General features: G+C 61.2%; 1 protein-coding gene across 1 annotated transcript in view; it reads left to right on the top strand.

Annotated features, from left to right (window-relative positions):
* The first annotated feature begins 3,570 nt into the window (after positions 1-3,570).
* Positions 3,571-17,720, top strand: part of SYT2 (synaptotagmin 2) — an 87,752-nt gene continuing 73,602 nt past the window's right edge. Inside the window, exon 1 of the mRNA XM_027565856.1 lies at positions 3,571-3,754. The gene's annotated coding sequence lies outside the window, so the exon portion shown is untranslated. The remainder of the gene's footprint in view (positions 3,755-17,720) is intronic.

Below are 17,720 nucleotides of genomic sequence, written 5' to 3' on the forward strand. Positions count from 1 at the left end.
GGTCTAATCCCTTTGATCTATTTGTCACTTCCACTGCATAATCATAAGGGATTTGATTTAGGTCAAGCCTGAATGGTCTAGTGGTTTTCCCTACTTATTTCAATTTAAGTCTGAATTGGGCAATAAGGAGGTCATGATCTGAGCCATAGTCAGCTGCTGGTCTTGTTTTTGCTGACTGTATAGACCTTTTCCATCTTCAGCTGCAAAGAATGTAATCAATCTGATTTGGTATTGACCATCTGGTGATGTCCATGTGTAGAGTCTTTTGTGTTTGTTCATCACATGGGGAATAAATAATTATAGTTCACTTAGCCAGCTTCCTGGAGGAGTTGGCCTTCACTGACTGCTTAGACACCTTTTTTTTTTTAATTAAAATTTAAGATATGCGAATTATGTGATACTTAACTTTATCCGTGTTTCATTTTTTGGTTCCATCTAATGAGTTAATGTCTTTGGTATTAAAAGCATTTTTATGCAATAGCTAAGAAATTAAGTGGAGTTGAGTATGAAATATATTAGTGTAAGTCAAACTAAAATACCTCTAAACCTGGTGTGTCTACAAATCAGGTCAGATGAAGGTCACTAAGACCTGAGTGGCAGGAATTGCACAGAAGTTTTAAAGCCCTTTGCTCTCTCATAAGCAGGGAGGCAAGTGCCTCAGTGGAAGCTTCACCAAAGTTTGCTGAATTATCAGAAGCAATGCAAACTGCTCCAGAGACTGACGGGGTATATGGGGCGTGGGGGGTGTAGCTTTGGGGGCACATTCGTGTTGGGAGGGGTGTGAGGAGAAAGCAGAAGCCGGGAGCTGCTGAGGCCTGTGAAGTGATGGCCGGCTTGCCCCGCTGGCTCTGCTCTGTCTGCTCGAACGACAACAGCAGAGCTTTGGAAGATTCTTGAGGCAGAGACATCCCCAGAACACAGTGGGGGTGCAATCCAAGTGCCAGCAGACCTGTGAGAGATGGAGATGGGCACAAGCAGGATTATTTAAGCAGCTGAGCGGCCAGTGGGTGGGTGAGGGTGCAGGGGGTCTGGGTCCCCAGGGAGAGCAGTGATGGGGGTGATGCCACCTCCCTCTGGCCTGCCTCTGGCTTGAGACAATTGGAAATGAAACAGTAGGAAGCTCTGTTCAGCAGAAAGTGGTGAAGCCGAGTAACCAGGGGGTTGTAGGCTCGTTCTCCCTGGAGAACCCTCAAAATTAGGCAGCCCTCTCCTACCTTCATGGGTTCAAATGGTATTGCACAGAGACAGAGTGATTGCCTTGATGGCCTAGTTGAGCAGCAGTTCAGCGTCTAGGGTTGACCACAGGCTCTTCTTTCAAAGGACTAACAGTTGGAAAGCAAAGTAGTAACGCGGGTGGGTGGTGGGCAGTGGGCGTCCCTCCCACCCTTCTCTCAGCTCCAGAGCCTGGGGAATGGGTGCCAGGGGTGCTGAGCTCCCAATCATGCTTGTAGCCGACACTACTGGTCCTGATGGGTTAATGCAGAGGCCGTGGCCAGGAACGTCGCATTTTTCATTAAACCAAACTGACTACAGCCTAGACTCTAAATAGTCTGGGAGGCAGGCCAGCTCCCTCTGCCCCTGGGTTCTGGGATCATTTAGGAGGAGCCCTGACAGCAGGTGACACAGGTTTTGACTGGAGTGTAGGCAGTGAGGCAGCCCAGTCGGCTTGGCTGGATTCTGTGCCAGGAGACTGCAGCCCTCTCTCTCGCCTGCATCCTGCAGATGCGTCACCAGCTGGGGAGCAGGAAGGACAACCCGGGCCCTCCAGTGAGGCAGCAGGTCCTAGGATGTCGGCCAGGGTGGGCAGCCTGAAGGTGTCAGCTCAGATGCCTCTCGTGGTCTGGATTCAGATTCCACTGCCCCTTGCTCTGTGCGTGGGGGTGACCTCCAGGCCTCCGGCAGGCGCAGCTTCAGTCTCATCAAGGACCCCGCAGGCCTCCCATGCCCTTGAGGCAAGCTGGCTGTGACAGCCTCCATGAGTGATACGAAAAAGCCCTGCTCCTCCCCCCGCCCCCCTCCCTCAAAACTTACTTTCTTTCTGCTCCACCCCCACCCCTGGCCCCGCTCGTATTCCCCCTCACTCAGGAAGTGTTACTGAGAACTGAGGTCAGGTCAGGCGCATTCTGGCGGGAACCTCTCTGGGCATCTCTGGGAGAGGCAGATACTGCCCTCTGGTGATCAAGTTGACTCCAGGAGAGCTCATGAAGATTCAGATATTCCAGATGCCGCAGGAGTTCCAGGTGCGGAGCCGCTCCTCCAAGCCCTGGAAGGGAGAGCAGCAGCTGGTGCTTCCCACCCCGCCCCTTCCATGCCTCCACTGACTATCTGCCGCTACTTGGCCATAGGACCATTTGGGGGCTGTTTGCTCCCTGCAAACCACCCCAAACCCACCTCAGTTCTGAGGCCAGTCCGTGTGGAAAGCCCTGTCGTGTGATAATTGGTCCTCTGCTTTGTTCCTCCCACCTCCCCGTGCTTCTCCCTCACCCACGCTGTTCTCTGACCCGCTCCAGGCACCTTTAATACCTCCCAAGGGTCCTCCTCTTTCTCACCAAAGCTCGAGGCTCAGAAACCCCTCCCTCCAGGTGACAACTGCAGGTGGAAGTGACCTTCCGAGGAGGAGGACGGCGAGGAGAGGGGCTCAGAGACCCCAAACGGCTACCAGGGCTCCTGCGGCCAGTGATGGCGCCTCGAGCTGCAGTGGGTTTGGGACGTTGAGGGGGAGCTGGCACGAGAGAGACAGCCGCTCTCGGGTGAGGACCGCGAGGCCCGGTTCCCGGTCCGACCCTTCCTGACCTTGAGCAGGAGTCCGGAGTGGGCTCTGAGAGCCCAGAGATGCTGCGTGTAGGGCACCCGGGTCCGCCCGGGGCAGGCCCGCCCCCGCCCCCGCCCCCGCCCCCGCCCCGCCCCGCCCCTATCGCCCCTCCTCTCCCGCCCCGCCCCACCCCGCCCCGCCCCACATGGTTCCCTCCCCCTCCCCCGGACTCTGCCCGCTTCTGGCAGGTTCCCACCTCCAGCCGGTCACCGCCCGCTTCGCGGGCCCCGACTCCACTTCCTCTCGCCCCTCCGGGCCCCGCCCTCTCCCCGGACTCCGCCCCTTCTTGACAGGTTCCCACCTCCTGCCGGGCTCCGCCCCTCCCCGACCATCCGGGCCCCGCCCTCCTGGCTCCGCCCCCACTTCCCGCCCCGCCCCTCCTTCGGGCCACGCCCCTGCCCCGCCCCTACCCCCTCCCCGCACTGCAGCGCGCTCCGCGTGTTGCGAACCTCCCTCGCCTTCTGCCCGTCTCCGCCCGGCCCCGCCCCACCTCTCCGGCCCCGCCTCGTGCCCCCCCAACCCGGGCCCCGCCCTCGGCCCCGCCCCTCATCCGGGCTCCTCCCCCACTTCCTCACGCCCCTCCACCGGGCCCCGCCCCCGCCCCCGCCCCCACCCCCTCCCGGCACTGCAGCGCTCTCGGCAGGTCGCGCGCCTCCCTGCCTCCTGCCGGTCTCCGCCCCGGCTCCGCCCCACTTCCTCCGGACCCCGCCCCGGCCCCGCCCCCATCACCTCCCTGCACTGCAGCGCGCTCCGCGGGTCGCGCGCCTCCCTCGCCGCGGCGCAGGCTGCAAGCTCAGCAAGTCTTGCGGCAAAAGACACTCCGGCCGAGTTGGGGCCGGGGCGCCGCGGGACTCCGGGCCGAGCGGACGCCCCCTCGGCCGTCGCCGGCAGCCCGCTTGCCCTCACTTCGGGGACGCGGGTCCCTCTTGGCTGGCCACCCCGGTGAGTCGTACCGCCGCGGTGAGGGGCGCCGACCGCCTCCTCAGAAGTTTCTGCTCCTCACCCAGGGGCCGCGGGTGGGGTCCGCTCCCGGGGGCGGGCGGTCGCGGAGCTTTGAGGCCGAGGGGCCCGGGTGCCCGCACCGTCCTTTGGGGGAGTTTGCGCGCGTCCAGATGAGGCGTCTGGGGAGCCGGACTCGAGCGGCACGGAGCCACTGCTCTGCGGGTTTGGGGCGGGAAGAGGGGGCAGCTTCCGCCTTGTGTCCCCCAGGACGAGCTGCGGAGCAGAGGGCCGGGCCCACTCGGCTGCGCCCCCGGGCTCTGCGCCCCCGACCCTCTTCCCGCGCCCCCGACCCTCTTCCCGCGTCTCGGAGACGTCCCCACTCCCGTCTCGCCCACCCCTGCGCGCCTGAGCGGTCTTCAGCCGAGGTTCTCCTTGCCCCCACCTCAAGCTTCGGGGACCCCCGGCCCCGCCGTCGTGGGGGGGAAGCAGGGAGGATCCTGAGCTCCAGGAGGTAGAGACCCTGGGTCGGGGAGACGGCGCGGATGCAAACCACGGGGGTGGTCTGCAATCGAGGGTCCGGAGGAGCTGGGCCAGGGATGCGAGGGGGTGCAGGCACCCCTCACCTCTTCCAAATCTCATGACTCAGCAGACATAGGACGTCCCGTCGCGCTGCAGCCCTCCCCCGCGCTGGGCAGCACTCCCGCCACCAGGCAGCTCTCCCCCCACTGGACAGCCCAGCCCTCCTTCCAGCTGGGTACCCAGGCCCAGGAAGCACAGACAGCCCCTTCCTCTCTCTGGACCCCTATCATTTACCCCTACCTCCGCCTCTGTTCCTGCCCCGAATCTGGGCACAGAGTGGTTATTTTTTAACTCCAGAGACATGGCTTATCCCTTCTCCTTCCCTATTTTCATACCCACACTCCACAGGTGCAGCCAGGACACCCCCAGCCCATGGTGTGGGGGCACCAAAGCCTGGTCTCTCCCTCTGCAGCACGCCCCCTCCCCAGTCAGGGAGAGGAGAGTTGCTTTCCCTGGTGGTGGCAGAGATACAGGAGCTCAAGGACAAGGAGGTGCTGACCCAGGAGGGGGCACTGCAGTGAGAAGAGAGGGCTCCCTGCTTGGAGTGGGGTGGGCTGGGGGACAGGAGGACCTTAGGATCTGGGGACACCCAGAGAGAGGAAGGTGGGCTAGGGTCTGACGGGGAGCTGGAGGGCGCCCTCCCGGCCCCACTGCCACCCTGAAGGGAGGCTCCATGTGTAACAGCGTGTCCTCAGCCCATGGAACCGGCCCCTGGGAACCTGGGCACTTCATCAGAGGATGTGACCATTAAGAGCAGGGCACCCTTAACCCTCCCAAGTCATCTCCCCCTGCTTAGGGCCACCTCCGACCTCCAGGCTGCATCTCTGTTACCCCTAGAGAAGCCAGAGGGAAGAGCCGTGCCCAGGGCCCCTAAGGCCCAGCCCGGGGGCCAGTGGGAGAGGCAGGGCAGCTCTGATGCAGTGGGACGTGCCTGGTGTCCTGGTGAGCTGCGACCTGGCAGGCCCTGCAAGCTGCAGCATGGGTCTGGGCTCCCAGGTGAGTCAGCACCAGGGGTCCTGGCCAGGCACACTGCAGCCACCCAGGGAGCTTGGCCTGGGCCCCTGCTCTTCACGACCCTGGGGCGTGACCAGAGCTGCCCCAGGGGTCCTCTCCCTGGGCTCCTCTCCTCTGGGGACCAGCCTCTGCCAGGTTGGCTCTCAGGCAGATGCCCCAGGGGGCTTAGCTTTTTCTGGGCACCTCTTGGGCTTAAGGTTCGCAAGCTCCCCTTCTCCAAGGAGCTGGGAGCTTCTGGAAAACTGAAGCAGGAGAAAGAGATAAATGTTCCATGTCTAGCCTCACGTGGACCTGGCCCCTGTCCCTGGGAGGAGGAGCCCAACTACTCTGCTGAAAGTTTCGTCCAGGGCTTTTTTTCAGGCAACAGCTTTTAGGTTGCGGGGGCGGATTATGCAAATACAACGTTCAGTGTTTCAGCTTCAGGGCCTGCTGCCCGCACACAGATCAGGACCAGGAAAGGTGCTGGTGTTTCCCCACAGAAGAGCTTGCGGCTGGCTTCATCTCCTGACTGCTGCTGGCTTTATCCCCGGGCACAGCGCGTACCTCATTGCACACCTGCAGGGGCAGGGAGACCCTTTCTGGAGCTGGGGCCAGACTCTGACCTTACACTGTGGCCTTCCGCCCTTGGGCGGCTTCAGGCAGATGCCACAGGGCTGTCCCTGGTGCGGCACAGACCTGCAGAAGCCCCTTCCCTGCCCTCTCCAAGCCAGTACTCCCCGCCCCAGGCCAGTCTGGCCTCTCGTGTCCCTTCAGTCTCTCCCCGGGTTCTGACATCTCTCAGCTGGGACCCCTCAGAGAGCAGGCGGAGGGAGTTGGGGGGGATGGTTAGGATGGTGGGAAGGAGGCTGGGGCTCTGGGGCTGGGAGAATGGCTCTTCGACCCCTCCCAGGCAGAGCGCCCCCTCCCCGGGCACGATGTCCTCGTGGGTGGTCAAAGGCTGTGGGAGAGGAGGAGCTGTTTCACCTGACGCTGCAGCTGGGTTGTTGGACTGGGTTGTTGGATGGTCCCGACATTGGGTCCAGCTGCAGCTGGGCTTGCTTTTCATAAGCCAGACAACTCAGGGGTCAGGTTGATGTGTATACGCTTTCCGAACCGAAACAGCAGCCACAGGGACAGTCGTGGGTATTTAGTCGGTACAGGGGGGTGTTGACATAGGAAGCAGGCATGCGTGCACGCCAAGTCACTGCAGTTGTATTCGGACTCTTTGAGACCCTATGGACTTGCAGCCCGCCAGGCTCCTCTGTGCATGAGATTCTCCAGACAAGAATACTGGAGAGGGCAGCCACATCCTCCTCCAGGGGGTCTTCCCGACCCAGGGATCAAACTCCTGCATTGTCAGGCACATTCTTTACCATTAGCGCCACCTGGGAAGCGCAGAGGCTGGGAGCCCTACAGGCCTGGGTTCAAACCTCCAGGCCACGAATTACAGAGCATGACTATTAATTCAGCCAGTGCTTATTGGCGAGGCCTGCCCTGCGCCTGGCTCTGTTCCGCTCACTGTGGATACTGGAGTGAACACAGCACACAGCCCCCGGCCAGTTTAAACTTTGTGTGCCGGGGGCCAAGGCAAGCTCCTCAGCCTCCTGCACAGCAGTTTCTGCGTCATTCTGCCTTTGGTTTTTGAGAGTCTGCTGTGTGCTTGGTGCCGGCAACGAAACAAACCTGGTTGCTGCCTTCATGGCCCTTACAGTCCAACGAGGAACGCAGACAGATAACTACATAGATGATTAACCACACCATGACAGGTGTTAGGTGAGCACACAGGTTGCTTAGAGAGCATATAATGGGGTGACCCGACCCCCTCTGGTGGGTCTCATCTGTGAAAGAGAGCTAATGACACTTGGCCACACGGTAAGTAAGCTCTCAGCAAGTGGTGACTGTTCACACGTCCCACCGGACAGACAGAATTCTGAATTCCCTACATGAAGCATCATCGCACAGGCACCCAGCTCACACTGCTCCTCCACCGGTCGGGGGAACTGGGGTCCGGGCCCGCATACCCCGAGCAGGAAGCCTGTGGGCTCCTTTGGGGAGAGTCCCATCACAGATGTTGGTCTGAGGCACTCATGCTGACCGTGGGCGACTCAGTCAAACCCTGCTCTCAGTCTCCCTGTCTGCTGAATGGAGATGAAGCTCACGTGGGTGACACCGGCTCTGGGGAGGATTAAACGAGCTCATTCCTGTAGTGTGTTTGGAACAGTGCGGAGCGTGGTGAATGCCAGCTCAGCGCCTTGTCATTATCAAGTTGCTTCTGCACACAGACCAGACTTTTTCTGGGTTCCCCAACTGAGGGGAGCCCTTCCCCGACCCTCACCCCCAGCATTTTTTTTTTTTTTTCAAAACTCAATAGAAGGACCGGCAGCTGTCACTTCCTCAGAGGCCATTCCACTGTCTCACCCCTCCGGCTTTCAGCCTTCCCGGCCGTGTCTCACCAGAACTTAATTTCTGGGAAGGGTTTGTCCCAGAATCCTTGATTTTCACCCCTGCACTAATGGTTCAGGGGGTGGCCAGAGTGATGGGTAAATTTGGATCCTTGGCCAGTGACTGTGAGTCTGGACTGCGGGGGGAGCCCCTGGCCGCCAGCCCCTCCTCTGAAGACGTCTGAGCTTCAGCCAGGTGTCCAAAGTCACCCACCAAGAAGGACCCCCAAATGCAAGGGCCACAGAGGGGTCCCGAGGCTCCCTCCTTGGAGCACCTCATTGTTGCCCACCTGTCTGGCCCGGAGACCATCTGACCAGACACCAGGCAGGGGCCAGCCCTGGCCGCTTAGGGAAGTGGGGCATCAGTTGCTGGGGCCACTATAGTGGCCACTGAACCTCAGGGGTTTGGTGTCACCAGGCAGCCCCAGACTGGGGGTCTGGCTGCGCTTGTAAAGTCAGGACAGGTTGTCTCTGGCTGCTGGCCGGGCCTTGGAGCTCAGCGTTCTCTGCGGGGGACACAGAGCCGGGTGCCCACCCGCTGCTTCAGGTTCCCCCTCCCTGAGTCTGCCCCCACGGTGAACAGCCTGCAGCTCTGTCCCTGCGGCCCTCAGGGCAGCCTTCACAGCCTCTGCTGCCCCGTTTCACAGTGAGAGGATAGACTCCCGGACAAGTTCCATGACTTGCTCAGGATCTCAGAGCACCTGCTTGGGGCAGGGGGCAGCTCTGGACCCTTCCGGCTGCGGCAGCTGATCGCTCAGAATGTTCCTCCATCAGCCACTCCTCCCCACCTTCCCGCTGTTCCACCTGTGCGGGTCCTCAGGGAGGAGAAGAAGGCAATCAGGCATCAGACGCCTGATGGAATTGCTGGGGTTGAGTCGGCCTCCTCCCCTGCTACGGGGTTTCGTGGGACTGGCTGTGGAGCTTTGGCGGCCTCAGGAGCACCTGAGCTTGAAGGGGTGGCGGGGGGAGCCGCGGTGGGTGCATCAGAGGGGTGCTAGGGGCCCGGCCTCAGCAGCCTTACCTGACGGCCTTGGCACCAGAAGCCTTCACAAGGTCATGATTCGGTAATTACAGGCTTCCTCTGACGGCTGGGACATAGGTCTGCGCACACCTGTGTGTGTGTTTACACACGCGTGTGCATGCCGCCTGGTGCTCGTGCATACTGGGGGCTCTGGGGACCGAGAGGGAGCTGGGGTCTGGTTGGTGTCTGACTGCCCCTCCGTCCAGGTCTGAGAAGCCGGGATGCTTGTGGGACTCACAGCTCTGCTCCCAGGCTGGCCAGGCGGGGGCGGCTGGACCCCCCACCGGTCCCACCGCCCCTCTTCCTTCCGCTCTCAGTGTGGACGGAGGCCCAACGGTGCTGGGAGGCTGGGCCTCACCGCGCCCTCTCCAGCAGCCTGGGGGCGCCCACAGGGTGGCGGGGCGGTGCTGGGCCCCGAGATGTTCCCTGCCCAGGACAGCTGCCCACCAGAACCAGGTTTCCTCAGGGTGGGCAGCCCTCCATTCCCTCCGCAAGAAGCCAGGAAGCCTGAGACCCTCATCCGGCCCTCTGGGACCAGGGTAGGACTGTGGCCGGGTTGGGGGCAGCTCCCCTCAGGCGTCTGTGGGGAGGGCGCCTCTGCATGGAACGGGGCACCCTAAGGCCATGGAGAGCCCTAGCAGGGCTTCCAGAACTGGGCTCATGCAGTGGCCCCGGGGAGTCAGCAATTAGGGAATATTGCAATTAGCGTGTAATTCCCCCATTCCATGCATTTGTATGGAGTGTAGTGGCTGCAACTGTGAGCCTGGCCCTAGGGAGACGGGAACACAGAAATGAATGGGGCGGGGCAGGGTGGGGGGTGCAGGGAGGCACTCAGCCCTCCCGCCCCCCGCAGGCCATGCGTGAGGCCCAGCGGCCCGCAGCTCTCCTAGGCGTCCTGCTCACCTTGGAGCAGGTGGGCATGGAGCAGGCTGCCTGGCGGTGTCATAGCTGATGGCCGTGGGGAGGGAAGGCGTGAGCAGGCGGCCCCTCCCGACGACTCTGCTCTGAAGTGATGGCCGCGGGTCGGGCGCCTCCTCCCTTTGGAAGCTGACCGAGGGAGCCGCTTTCCTGCTGCTGCAGAGAGGAAGCCCTCTGTGAGCTTTGTGACCCCCTGGGTGAGCAGGAGAGCCAGCACGCTGTCCGTCTCCTGGGTCCTCCTCCTGGGTCCTCCTCCGTGTCTCCTACATCTCCTGGCTCCCCTCCCCTCAGCGTCAGCCGTGCCCCCTGACCCGGCCCGTCTCAGGCCGGGGGCGGGCCCGCGGGTTCCCTCTTACCACCTGGAGGGGCGGGTCCTGCCTGAGGGGTGAGGGTCTGGGGCTGACACCCAGCCTCCCACTGGGAGTCCAGGAAAGTGCAGGCACAGGCTGGCTCTCCCAGTTTGATTCTCCCCGGGGAGGAAATGCACCGTTTTAATGAGGCCGCCCTGGATCTGAGTCAGGCCTGGCCTTGCAGGAGACAGGAGGCAGAGGGCAGAGGGGAGGCACAGTGGCCAGCTGGATTCGCTCGCTGATGCTGGGCACTGGGCTGCTTGGGGCAGGGGCAGGGCAGCCGCCCCAGGTCTGAGCTTCCAGGGAGGCCCTGCCCGGGGAGCACAGGCGGTGAGAGCAGCCAGTCCTCACTCCTGCCAAGCCGGAGAGACTCCCCGGCTTCCCCTGGGGTGTGGACAGTGAGCGTAGAGAGGGGCAAGAAGGGGTCCCCAGTCTGTGCCCCACGGTTGTGTGTCCTGCGGGTGAGATCTCGTGTGTGGCTGTAGTGGACGGCCCACGTGGGGACCAGGCTCTCATTGCAAAGTGGAGACTGACAGGCGGGGTATGGCCTGGGGCACCAGTCATGAGCTCCTGGGACAGCAGTTCTCAGCGTGCACCGACCTGGGGGGCGCAGGGGCCGAGATGCAGAGTCGGTGTCCCAGCCCCGGCGGGGATGAAGGCTAAGGGCCCGCTTCCTCTTCCTGCACCATGAGCCAGGTGCGGGCGGGCCCATGATGGGCCCTGTGTCTGCACAGCTGCAGCTGCGACTCAGCGCCCTGGGCTCCAAGGTGGGGTGAACGGGAAGTCTTGCCTTCTGTTCTGTGGCTTTCACGGCTATAGCTCTGAGAGGCTGTGGTCAGATCACCCCAGGAGGGTGAGTGGAGCGTGGAGCCAGGAGGCCTGGAGCCACTGGAAGGGCGGCCTCCAGGTGAGAGTGAGCGCTGAACCGGAGGCCCCACATCCTACTTGTGGTCACGCGTGGTGAGGGACCACCCTGGCACGTGGCTGCTTCCTGGTCAGCCATCCTGGGCTGCCTTCCAGAGTCCAGGAGTAGGAGGAGACCGAGACAGGAAAAGACAACCCCTCCTATGAGAGGGGTCAGCAGAGCAGTGTGTCCCTTTCTGGGGGTGGGTGTTCAGACCTGGACGTGCTCCACGGGGTTTTCCAGCTGCAGCGGAAATTCTTTGCTCTCCCAGCTCTGCCCCCTGTTCAGCTCATCCTCCCCATGCCCCCGAGGTGACTGGAGGTGGACCCGGGCTGGACTCGTGGGCAGAGAACTCAGTAGTGATCAGAGCCTCTCTAGGGCCACTTGGGACCCCCAGGGCTGAAGTTCTGTGGCCCCGAGTTCTGGCCTTAAAAAGATCCATGGTGCCCCTCTCAGCCCACGTGGACTGGCTCCCCTTTCAGAGGGCAGCTCCCTCTTGTCTGGGTTAGGGGCACCTCCAGGTGTGTGGTCAGAGTGGGGAAGACCCACAACGCCACGTGTCACTCCTGCCGCGGTGTGGGCCGCTTGCCCGCGGGCCCTGGTCCCTCTCGCTCTCCTTCCTTGGAAATCGAGGATGAACTTGACCCTGAGGCTGTACCTTCAGACTGCAGCTCCTCCTGGAGTTGATCTGGGGCTGTGGGGCTGAGAGGCCGGGGCTGGCGGGAGGCAGTGAGCTGGTGTGTCCGGGTCAGGACCTGGGCCCTGCCCTGGTGACACATGCTTGGGGAAGGAAGGACGAGGGGAAAGGCGCATATGAAAGCTTGTGGACTCATTCAGTCCTTTCAGCGGCAGGCTGGGCTCGCATGGAGCAGGGGCCTTTCAAAGCAGCGCTCAGCCTCGAGAATCCCTTCTGTGTCCCAGGCCTCTGCGGAGGGAGCGTCCTGACGCTGCCTGTTCTCTGAACTCAGTGTCAGAGGAGAGGCAGGGCCCCGGCCTGCAGCCCCGCACCCGTGTGCCCCTGGCCAGCCCCCAGGCCTGCACTCACTCACTCATTCCCACAGGAGCGTCCACGGGCAGGCACCCTGCCAGGACCGCGCAGGCCGGCCCTGCCCTCAGGGCCCTTACGGTCTCAGGGAACTGGGCAGTAAGCAAAAGAGGGTCACTTCATCACAATTATGGTAACTGGTGTGGAGTAAAGGCTGCCCAGTGTCCCGAGGGCTTACCATGGGGGCGCCCAGCACGTGGGGGTCGTGGGGCCCCACCCCGACTCACAGGCCGTGGAGGGGCCTTCTCCCCGGACGGGGGTCCCGCGGGCACCTGCGTGGTGCGCTCCGCCTGTGCAGTAGTGTGCGGCCTGCAGGGCAGTGGGGGGTCTGCGTTGGGGGCGGGCTCTGGTGCTAGAGGGACTGGGTCGCGTCTGCCCACGGTTCCCAGGTGGCTTCCGGTGCTCACTGTCCCTCCTTGTCACTGCTCCTTCCTCTGTAAAATGAGGAGGTTGGGTGAGGAAATCCCGCTGGCCATCCTCAGAGCCCCAGGAAAGTGTCCGTAGTTTGCAGAGGCCAGACTGCCTTTCGTCCCCTGAGGCTGGGACAGGGATTTGGGACCAGGACGATTCTGTGACCCTCGCTGCGGAGAGCAGGGGATGGAGGCCAGGCCGAGTGCCCGGGGTCTCCCAGGTGGCCGGCATCGGAGGTGGAGATGGACGGGGCAGCCCGCGGGACTCGGGGTGGACATCAGGCAGCACTTTCCTGCCTGCTGCACTGAGACATCAGGCAGCTCTCCAGACGGGGGAAGTGAGGGCGTCAGACAGACACTCCAGAAAAGCGGAGAAAGAGCCTTTCGGGGAGAGTGTTTGTGTGAAGGCGGCGTGGCGGGTGACCTTCCAAGGTCTCCCCCTCAGACAAGTCTGTGTCTCCCTCCTCGCCTTGCCACTGATGTCAGCGCCGTCTGGGTGTCTCTTGGAAATGAGTTTTTGGGCATAAACTGTCCCCAGTTCACGTCCCTTGATGACACATGTGGCTAACTGTGAGTTGTCACACTCCATCACATCGAGCCCAATTACACCTTTGCTCTCTTGTCCTGCTGTAATGGAAATATGGCTTCTGAGAAGTGTATTAGTTGCTGGTGGTGTGATCGCTGGGGAGGCTGGGCCTGGGGGTGAAGGGAGGCCAGGGTATTTCATGCTTCAGACCCAGAAACGAGGGCGGGAGACAGACTCTTCGGGGAACCTGGGACAGTGCTGTCCCTGGAAACAGGGGCAATCAAATGCCCTCTCCAGGGACCTTTGTGTCCTTGGGCTTTTTTTTTTGTCATTACCCGTGGCCACAGGTTCTCCGTGTGTATGTGGGTGGGGGGGCGGTCCGGTGAACCCCCACCCCACTTCCATGAGGGAGACTCTACGTGTCTTTAAAAATGATTCACAAGGTCAGAGAGGCATAGGATTAACCTGACGTGTGAAGTATTTCAAGTGGTTGTGGAGGGCGTTTCTGAAGGGGAGTGTGGCTGGACATTGTGACAGAAGATGGAGCAGGTGGTGAGACCGCTTTCCAAGAGGAGAGGCAGGGCCAGGGTAGGTCTGGAAAGGGTAGGCTGACCAGCAGGCCTGCCGTGGTCCCAGGGTCTCTGCAGGTGTGGGGGGAGCCGAGGTCAGGTGGGTCACTGCGCTCAGTGAGGGGGAAGACGACGTGGGGTGGAGGGGCTTAGCAGGGCGATCAGCGCCAGGTGTGGTCACGTGGTCACAGGGTAAGGGCGTGTGTGAGAGTCAAGGCTGCAGGAGGTCATGCAAGTGCCCCCTCCGCCCGCTCTGCTCGTTTAAACCCAGGAGGCTGGCGTCTCCTGCTGAAGTAGCTCTGTTTTGGATGCGGTCCATTCACAACTGCAGAATGTTTGCCCTGCAAAAGCCACCATCACTCCACCCTAGGGTTGAAGGGAGTCGAGAGCCAGGTCCCTGAGGAATATGGCTTCTCGGTCTTTCAGCAGGGACTCCAGTCTGGGGCTCAGGATAGACTCAGCCCCCTCTTTTCAACACAACCTTGGTATCTTTCCAAATGTTCCCAGTGAATCTCAGGGTTTATGCTAGAAACATGTAAATCTAATCTGAAGTTACTTTGCCACTAACAGAGGACAGGTGCTCAGTGCTGTAATGCTCTGACCCCTTCCCCAGTAGACTTCAAGGACCCAAAGGAGGGTCACAGTCTTTGGACCCTCAGTTCTGGACTTTGGACATATGACCTTGAAAGATCCTGACACCTGCCCTCTAGCCTCTTGACGGGACTCTTCCGAATCCCCCCACATCCTTGAAATGTCCTGTTATCCACATAGCCTCCACATTTCCCTTCTGAATTCCTTCCCCCTGAGGCTCACCGGGTCAGTCCTGTTTTCTCGCTTTTAGCTGCTCCGAAAGGCTCTCAGCCTCTCAGATCAGGGGGCCATGCCCAGTTTAGGTGATGAGCAGGTTGGGAGGGTGCACTTCCCCGTCTCCGTGCTCCAGAACATCTTCCTGTTTATTTGTTGTTATTTTAAATTTATTTATTTTTAATTGGAGGATAATTGCTTTACCAATATTGGTTTTTGCCGTGTATCAACGTGAATCACCCGTAGGTATATGTATGTCCCCTCCCTCTTGAACCTCTCTCCCTTTTTAAAAACATTATTTATTTTTAATTGGAGGATAATGATAGAAGGATGGAACACCCCAAGGCACCTCCCGAAATGCCAAGGCCTCGGGGTGCTGAGATCACAGGCCGCGTTGTGCGGTGGTTCAGCACCATGGACAGAGCTCGGCGCTGCTCCCTGGAAGGAGGGTCCCGGTGGCAGTGTCCTAACCTTCTGGGGAGACAGACGCGGTGGGGGGGTGAGGGGAAACCTGGTGCTATGGGCATTGTTCCCGCCCTTTGAGATGCGGCCACGCCTCCTTCTCCCCCTGGGTCCACTGTTTACAACAGAATGGGGCGATGGACTCCAAGCACCGCACAGTGAGCCCTGGGGTCTGCATTGCCTTCACCACGAGGCCTTTAACAGCAGTGAGGCAGGCCTGGCCCTGGTTGGCGGGCTGTTGGCTTGCAGGTGTTGGAAATACACAACCTCAGGTCCTGCAGCCTGGCTGTGGTCTCCCAGCGTCAGTGACTTGTTGATTGTCTTTGTTCCAATACCTCATCACCCACTCCTCTCGTGCAGCATCCAGCCTGGGGTGGTGGGAGGCGCCAGCTTTTGTGGTGGGTGCTGTCCTGTGGGGCTTTCTTGGGGCCCCTGCCCTGAAGTGAGGCTGGAGTAGGGAGGGGGCTGCATAGGGATTCGAGATCGGTGGGTGGGAGCAGGTGATGGAGTTGCAGGGTGGAGGCAGCTGTAGCTAGGAGGAGGCGTGGGTGGGCAGGATGCGATGGGACCCCGTGCCAGGGAAGGTAGGCAGGGACTGGCCTTGCTCAGGATTCAGAGGGCCCTGGAGCAGGGCAGCACTGCTTTCCGGCCTTTTGATCCCCCTGGACAGGGTCCTTCCTCTGCTTCCGGAGCTCAGGACACCCTTGGGTGGAGGAAACCTCTCCTGCCTCTGTCCCTTCCCCTCCACCCTTCGACCCTCAGTGCCTCCTGGACCACTGTATGCCCTCCGAAACTGATCATCCACACCCTCCCGGCTTCCTGTCCAGGGCACATGGCTGGGCCAAAGGTCTAACGTTTATCCCTCGAGTTATGAGAGACAGCTCAGCTGCCACCCTCCTCATGGGGCCATAGGACCCTCCAGGATTTACCTAGCAAAAGCAAAAACCCAGGCCGCACTCAGGTCACCTGCTGTCTCCCCTTGGGTGCCTCTCCCCTCACATTGCACTCAGAGATGCCAGGGGCCTGCCTGGGACCCCTGCCACCCGGGCCTCCCCTCCTTGGCTCCTCCTGCAGGCTGTACGTCGGGCAGAGTTTCCTCGTGCCCTGGCCCCTCCCCCAGGCTGTACGCTGGGCAGAGCTTCCACGTGCCCTGGCCATCCCACAGGCTGTACATCGGGCAGAGCTTCCCCATGCCCTGGCCCCTCCCCCAGGCTGTACGCCAGGCAGAGCTTCCCCATGCCGTTCATACCCCCAGGTGGTCGCTGCCTTCCCCCTCAATGGGCAGCAACAGATCCAACAGGGGGCGGGCATGTCTTGGCAGACAAGACCGGTGTCCGTGTGTGGACACAGAGTTCTTGCGACAGGAAAGGAGACCTGGGGCTTCCCTCTGGCACCAGGAGAGCTTGTTGCCCAGGTTCAGTCTGGAAAGCCAGTGCCAAACAGGGAGGTGGTTCTGGGGAACGGGGCCAGGCTGGGGGAGCAAGCTGGGGCCCCTGCCTCACTGCCGGAGCTCCAGGCTCTGTCCTAAACCTGTCCCCCTTCTCATCCCCTCCTGGGCCCCGTGAACAACAGCTGATCCATGAAGCCTGACTGCGACCCACTCTCAGGAAGAGGGGTCGGCCAGGACCTGGGCTTGTTGGGTGTGAATCAGCATCCTGTTTGACACTGGTCCCTGGGAGACGCTGGGTGACTGTTGACCGGACGCGTGCTGGGGTAGGGGCCTGTCTGTGGGCACTCAGTGGCGTGCTGTTAGAGGGGCCTGCCGCCCGGCAGGCTTGGTCCTGAGGGCCTGTCCTCTTTGTCTGGGAGAGTCCGGGGTTCTGTGACCTCGCCTTGGGGAAGGCGCCTTCAGGAAGCGGCCGGGGCTGCACTGGCAGTGGCGTCTTTCTGGGGACACGGAGCTTGGGACCTTCTGCCCAGACACGTCTGCCACCAGACATGCCTGTCGACCTTGAGAGAGAGCAGGTCTGTGTGCTTCTCGATTCTTGGAAATCCTTGTTGGGAGGCTCCCAAGTGTTAGCCTCAGCGTGGCCGGTGCCTTGCTGGCCATCTGTTCAGCAGGGTGACAGCCATCTGGATACGGTGTCACTTTGCAGAGGTGGGCATCCGTGGGACCCCGGGTGGGTGAGACAACTGGCTGCTGTTAGGGGGACTGGAGGTGGGGTGGGTTTGGTCCTGGCTCCAGTTACTCCCATGCTGTGTGTCTGGCTCTGGCCCTGACGGGGATGAATAATTGATGGTGACTAATGGATCGTTGCTCCTACATGAGATACTCTACGGGGACCAAGCAGACTTGCGTAATCAGATGCTCCACTGCTCTCCTGGTGGGTGTGGGTCTCCCGGCTTCCCTTGACTCTCAGAAACCTGGGGTGGTGGGTGCTTCCCAGAGCGAAGGGGCATCTTTCTCAGGGTGAACTTTCTGGGGGAGGGGCAGAGCCCTCAGTCCTCAATTCTGGGGACTGGGCTTGCTTGCTTTGCTGGGTGTCTCTACTGCCCGACATTTGGAATGCTGGTGAACTTCCAGGGGAGGCAGCAGGCAGCCCCGAGGTGTCCGAGAGGCAGCGGGACAGTGATGGTGGACAGGGGACACGCACCGGCCCCCCGGTTCTTAGAACAGTCCTGGAGGGCGGACTCACCTCACTGACGAGGAAGAAATCTTGGAGGATGAGGTGATGTGCCTGAGGTCACGTGTCTGGTGGGTGGTAAATGATGTCACCGGGACCCCAGGATAGAATTACAGCCACAGCAGCCGTGTGCTGAGAAGGCTGGCTGGCCCCTGTGGGGGATGGGAGGATGGGAGTGTGTGTGTGGGAGAGTGTCTGCCGGCTTGTCCCTGCATGTGTGGTGAGGGGTCTGAGCTAGTCTTTCCCTGCATCGCCTGCCCCGGCCCCCCATCTCTACAGGGGGGGAGTGCAGCAGAGCTCAGGGGGGACACAGGGACGGG

The sequence above is a fragment of the Bos indicus x Bos taurus genome, chromosome 16 (assembly GCF_003369695.1).
Source record: "Bos indicus x Bos taurus breed Angus x Brahman F1 hybrid chromosome 16, Bos_hybrid_MaternalHap_v2.0, whole genome shotgun sequence".
NCBI classification, from domain to species: Eukaryota; Metazoa; Chordata; class Mammalia; order Artiodactyla; family Bovidae; genus Bos; species Bos indicus x Bos taurus.